Below are 6,854 nucleotides of genomic sequence, written 5' to 3' on the forward strand. Positions count from 1 at the left end.
GTGGACAGAGCTAGCAACACACAGGCTATAGCACTGGTACATTCTTATATAGAAAGCCATTTTAGAAAAACTGTAATTTTATCTGTTCTCTATTAGCCCGAAATGAAAACACTTACAAGCTCAGATACCAATCTTGTTTTAAGCTAACAGTCCTGAACAAATGTACAGAGCTTGGAACAAAGTATTTTCACTAATCAGTCCCCTTGTATAGGAATTCCCTCCAAGCCAACCTAAAACTCCAGGGTCTGGTGTCCCTAGAGAAGTTCAAAGCACAAATAGATGAACAAGTTGTTGAGACATTTAGTTGTTTCTAGTTGTTATCGATGTCACTAGTCGGCGTTGCCTTATTGATGTAAGGATGTTGTTTTACCTGAAACATTTTGATACCATAGTGAGCCTGTCTTTTGACGTTTTGCATTCATTTTTTTTCTGGCCTGTGTTGTGTACATGTACATTACTGACGTGCAGCTTTTTATATTGATATATCTTCGTCTGGTTCATGTCATGTGGCTGTTTGTCTGAAACTGATGGGTTGAGCCTACCAGATGAGCTAAATTACTTCTATGCTCGCTTCGAGGCAAGCAACACTGAAGCATGCATGAGAGCATGTTCCGGACGACTGTGATCACGCTCTCTCGTAGCCGATGTGAGTAAGACCTTGAAACAAGTGGATTACCAAGACGTGTACTCCGAGCGTGCGCTGACCAGCTGGCAAGTGTCTTCACTGACATTTTCAACCTGTCCATGACCGAGTCTGTAATACCTGTAAACCAACATGTTTCAAGCAGACAGCCATAACTGTTCCCAAGAACACCAAGGTAACCTGACAAAATGACTACTTTGAAAGGCTGGTCATGGCTCACATCAACACCATTATCCCAGAAACCCTAGACCCACACCAATTTGCATACTGCCTCAATAGATCCTCAGATGATGCAATCTCTATTGCATTCCACACTGCCCTTTCCCATCTGGACAAAAGGAACACCTACGTGAGAATACTATTCATTGACTACAGCTCAGTGTTCAACACCATAGTGCCCTCAAAGCTCATCACTAAGTTAAGGTCCCTGGGACGAAACACCTCCCTATGAAACTGGATCATAGACTTCCTGAAGGGCCGCCCCTAGGTTGTAAGGGTAGGTAACAACACATCTGCCACGTTGATCCTCAACACGGGGGCCCCTCAGGGGTGAGTGCTCAGTTCTCTCCTGTACTCCCTGTTCACCCATGATTGCATGGCCAAGCACGACTCCAACACCATCATTACATTTGCCGATGACACAACATTGGTAGGCCTGATCACCGACAACGATGAGACAGCCTATAGGGAGGAGGTCATAGACCTGGCAGTATGGTGCCAGGTTAACAACATCTACCTCAACGTGATCAAGACAAAGGAGATGATTGTGGACTACAAGAAAAGGAGGGCCGAGCACGCCCACATTCTCATCGACAGGGCTGTAGTGGAGCAGGTTGAGAGCTTTAAGTTCCTTGGTGTCTACATCACCAACAAACTATGGTCCAAACACAACAAGACAGTCGTGAATAGGGCACAACAATGCCTATTCCCCTTCAGGAGAATGAAAAGATTTGGCATGGGTCCTCAGATCCTCAAAAAGTTAAACAGCTGCACCATCGAGAACATCCTGTTTGGTTGCATCACCGCCTGATATCGCAACTGCAAGGCCTCCAACCACAAGTTGCTACAGGGGGTAGTGCATACAGCCCAGTACATCACTGGGGCCAAGCTTCCTGCCATCCAGGACATCTATACCAGGCGGTGTCAGAGGAAGGCTCTAAAGATTTCCAAAGATTCCAGCCACCCTAGCTGTTTTTTTATTGTTGCTCCTTAATTATTTGTTAGTTATCTATTTTTCGTCTTCATCTTTTTGTTTTTTGTCATTTTTTTACATCCATTTATTTTTTGAAAATACTTTCTTAACACTTATTTTTCTTAAAACGACATTGTTGGTTAAGGGCTCGTAAGTAAACATTTCACTGTAAGGTCTACCTACACCTGTTGTTTTCGGCCTATGTAACAAATACAATATGATTTGATGCTACTGTCTTGTTCCAGGTCTCTCTTGAATATGATATTTTTATTTCAACGAGACTAACCTGGTTAAATAAAGTTTCAATAAAATAAATAAAAAGGTTTAATGATTGGATTCATAAATGTGTTATGAATGGATTATGGATACAACCTTAAAATAAAGTGCTACCACCATTTATAAATTCAAGTCTATCCAAGCTCCAGGTCACAAATTGAGTTGAAATAACTAGGAAACCATAATATTGACTGAAGTTTTGCCTGGAGGGAGGTCATAAACTTCAGGCTGTGCATGACTGCGGTTATCGCCATGGCTGTAATGTCATTTTGCTTGTTAATCGGCTGTGAGAGGTGTGGATGGGTGGGGCAGGTACAGCATCTGCAGAAAGAGTATAAAACAGGGCTGCAGAAGGCAGAGAGACGCCACACTACTACTGACGTCCAGAAGACATCATCCAGATAAACAGCCATCAATCAGACAGCATCGTCCAACTGTAAGAGGTATGTTTGTTTTCACTGAGAATCTTCTTTGCAAAGGTGTATAGCAGTTGTGGCAAGAGTGGGCAGGTAGGAATGGATGGAGAGGTGTGTGTGTGTGTGTGTGTGCGTGTGCGTGTGCGTGTGCGTGTGTGTATGTGTCTGTGTGTCTGTGTGTCTGTGTGTGTCTCTGTGTGTTAACAAGTTGTGCTCTTTGTGCTTTAGTAAAGGATGAAGATCCAGAGTATGTTACTGCTGTTCGCTCTAGTGGGTGTCCTGTTGGCAAGCTCCCTCAATGAAGATAACTCTCAGGATGGTATGTCTTGTTTGTAAATGTGTACTACTTTACTGCCCGGGTTTAATCTGATAAAATCTAGTAAAATGAAAAATCTTTCTTCCTCAGCTCTCCTGCAGGAGGATGATGTAAAAAATGTAAAGGCTGCCTTTTTGGCAAAGTTGGCTACTCTGAAGACCATCCCCTCTGAAGATGAAGCAGCATGTGAGCTATCTATCTATCTATCTATCTATCTATCTATCTATCTATCTATCTATCTATCTATCTATCTATCTATCTATCTATCTAGGCATATTCTTATCGGCAGACTCAGTAGCCTCGGTTTTTCTAATGACTGCCTTGCCTGGTTCACCAACTACTTTGCAGACAGACTTTGCAGACTATCTGTCTGTCTGTCTGTCAAATCAAAATCAAATCAAATTTTATTTGTCACATACACATGGTTAGCAGATGTTAATGCGAGTGTAGCAAAATGCTTGTGCTTCTAGTTCCGACAATGCAGTAATAACCAACAAGTAATCTAACTAACAATTCCAAAACTACTGTCTTGTACACAGTGTGAGGGGATAAAGAATATGTGCATAAGGATATATGAATGAGTGATGGTACAGAGCAGCATAGGCAGATACAGTAGATGGTATCGAGTACAGTATGTACATATGAGATGAGTATGTAAACAAAGTGGCATAGTTAAAGTGGCTAGTGATACATGTATTACATAAGGATACAGTCGATGATATAGAGTACAGTATATACGTATGCATATGAGATGAATAATGTAGGGTAAGTAACATTATATAAGGTAGCATTGTTTAAAGTGGCTAGTGAAAAATTTACATCATTTCCCATCAATTCCCATTATTAAAGTGGCTGGAGTTGAGTCAGTGTCAGTGTGTTGGCAGCAGCCACTCAATGTTAGTGGTGGCTGTTTAACAGTCTGATGGCCTTGAGATAGAAGCTGTTTTTCAGTCTCTCGGTCCCAGCTTTGATGCACCTGTACTGACCTCGCCTTCTGGATGATAGCGGGGTGAACAGGCAGTGGCTCGGGTGGTTGATGTCCTTGATGATCTTTATGGCCTTCCTGTGACATCGGGTGGTGTAGGTGTCCTGGAGGGCAGGTAGTTTGCCCCCGGTGATGCGTTGTGCAGACCTCACTACCCTCTGGAGAGCCGTATGGTTGAGGGTGGAGCAGTTGCCGTACCAGGCGGTGATACAGCCCGCCAGGATGCTCTCGATTGTGCATCTGTAGAAGTTTGTGAGTGCTTTTGGTGACAAGCCAAATTTCTTCAGCCTCCTGAGGTTGAAGAGGCGCTGCTGCGCCTTCTTCACAATGCTGTCTGTGTGAGTGGACCAATTCAGTTTGTCTGTGATGTGTATGCCGAGGAACTTAAAACTTGCTTCCCTCTCCACTACTGTTCCATCGATGTGGATAGGGGGGTGTTCCCTCTGCTGTTTCCTGAAGTCCACTGAAGTCTGTCTGTCTGTCTGTCTGTCTGTCTTTCTGAGCAACAGTAAAGTGACAACAGGAGGGTATCAGAGGGTGATGGGAAAGAGGACGGAGTAACATGGCTAACTCCATCTCTACTGTTTATTAGCATCATGTTTCATAGAGGCAAATCATTTTTTAAATGGTAGTCAAATACTGGCCTAACAACAGTAGGTTTAAAAGGTAGTCACTTGTAATTGGAATATGTATTTAACATGTCGGAGTCATTTTCATATGTTTAGCCTTTTAAAAATGTATTTTCCATAAAGCATATTTAAATCTGTATTCCAGTTTTGAGCGATCTTTGGAACAAAGTCAAGGAACTTGTGGGGTGAGAACCGACCAGAATGGGGATGCCGAGGATCCATCTCAGTCTCCATATCAAATCAGCTATCACCTCTGACATCATCACTAACATTAACTCAATGAATCATTCCAACATCCATCCATCAATCATTGACTAACATAAAAACAAAACAGTAATATAGTTCTTGGGACTTTGGTACAGAGAAGAACTCATCAACATTCTGAAGAATATATGTTTTATCCAAAAACATGAACTTTAAGTCCTGATACATGATAGTGGATAAATAATGATGATCAGAATTTCTGATGGCAATGTTGTATGGTTGGTGTCATATTGTGATCCTCCAATAAACTATCAAGCATTACACATGTTTAGTCGTTTTTTTAAATTAATCTTACATTTTTAGCAGTGTTTCAATTACATCGTACATGTTTCATAATAATGTTTTATTCCATGTTTTTAATGTGAACTTGACCATAATACAGATGCAGTGCATGCAGAGCTAATTACATCAGATTACACTGAGCAGTATTAGTAGTACACATACAGCTGAAGTCGGAAGTTTACATACACCTTAGTCAAATACATTTAAACTCAGTATTTCACAATTCCTGACATTGAATCCTAATAAAAATACCCTGTCTTAGGTCAGTTAGCATCACCACTTTATTTTAAGAATGTGAAATGTCAGAATAATAGTAGAGAGTGAATTTTTTCAGCTTTTATTTCTTTCATCACATTCCCAGTGGGTCAGCGGTAAACATACACTCAATTGGTATTTAGTAGCATTGCCTTTATATTGCTTAACTTGGGTCAAACATTTCGGGTAGCCTTCCACAAGCTTCCCTCAATAAGTCCTCCTGACAGAGCTGGTGTAACTGAGTCAGGTTTGTAGGCCTCCTTGATCGCATATGCTTTTCCAGATCTGCCCACAAATTTTCGATAGCTTTGAAGTCAGGGCTTTGTGATGGCCACTCCAATACATTGACTTTGTTGTCCTTAAGGCATTTGCCACAACTTTGAAAGTGTGCTTGGGGTCAATGCTCATTTGGAAGACCCATTTGCGACCAAGCTTTAACTTCCTGACTGATGTCTTGACATGCTGCTTCAATATATCCACATAATTTTCATCCTCATGAAGCCATCTATTTTGTGACACGCACCAGTCCCTCCTGCAGCAAAGCACCCCCACAACATGATGCTGCCACCCCCGAGCTACACTGTTGGTATGGTGTTCTTCAGCTTGCAAGCCTCCCCCTTTATCCTCCAAACATAACGATGGTCATGATGGCCAAACAGTTCTATTTTTGTTTCATCATTTCTCCAAAAAGTAGATCTTTGTCCCCATTTGCAGTTGCAAAGCGTAGTCTGGCTTTTTTTATGCTGGTTTTGGAGCATTGGCTTCTTCCTTGCCGAGCGGCCTTTCAGGTTCTGTTGATATAGGACTCATTTTACTGTGGATATATATACTTTTGTACTTGTTTCCTCCAGCATCTTCACAAGGTCCTTTGCTGTTGTTCTGGGATATATTTGCACTTTCCGCACCAAAGTATGTTCATCTCTAGGAGACAGAACAGGTCTCCTTCCTGAATGGTATGATGGCTGTGTGGTCCCATTGTCACGGCCGTCCTCCTCTTCATCTGAAGAGGAGAGGCGAGATGGATCTGAGGACCAATACGCAGCGTGGTAAGTGTCCATGGTGAATCTTTAATAAAGAAAGACTGAACACTATGCAAAAGAGTAACGAAAACAATAAACCAAATACGACCGTGAAGCTACAAAATGAGACCTGTGCTGACACAAGCCACTAACATAGACAATCACCCACAAACAAACAGTGCAACCCAGGCTACCTAAGTATGATTCTCAATCAGAGACAACTAATGACACCTGCCTCTGATTGAGAACCATACTAGGCCAAAAACATAGAACTGCCCCAAAACATAGAAAAACAAACCTAGACTGCCCACCCAACTCACGCCCTGACCATACTACATAAATACAAAACAGAAATAAAGGTCAGAACGTGACACCCATGGTGTTTATACTTGTGTTCTATTGTTTGTACATCTGAACGTGGTACCTTCAGGCGTTTGGGAATTGCTCCCATGGATCTACCAGACTTGTGGAGGTCTACAATTTTTTTTCTGAGGTCTTGGCTGACATCTTTTCATTTTCCCATGAAGTCAAGCAAAGAGGCACTGAGTTTGGAAGTTGTCCTTGAAATGCATCCACA

At 42.0% G+C, this 6,854-nt stretch overlaps 1 long non-coding RNA gene across 1 annotated transcript; it reads left to right on the top strand.

Moving 5' to 3' along the window:
• The first annotated feature begins 2,459 nt into the window (after positions 1-2,459).
• LOC118940096 (uncharacterized) lies at positions 2,460-4,982 on the top strand. Its single transcript, XR_005036698.2, has 4 exons — positions 2,460-2,554; positions 2,756-2,846; positions 2,934-3,029; positions 4,603-4,982. It is a non-coding gene; the product is annotated as an uncharacterized LOC118940096 (long non-coding RNA).
• The last annotated feature ends 1,872 nt before the right edge of the window (positions 4,983-6,854 follow it).

Source organism: Oncorhynchus mykiss, chromosome 17, assembly GCF_057628025.1.
Source record: "Oncorhynchus mykiss isolate SJ-2025 chromosome 17, ASM5762802v1, whole genome shotgun sequence".
NCBI lineage: Eukaryota > Metazoa > Chordata > Actinopteri > Salmoniformes > Salmonidae > Oncorhynchus > Oncorhynchus mykiss.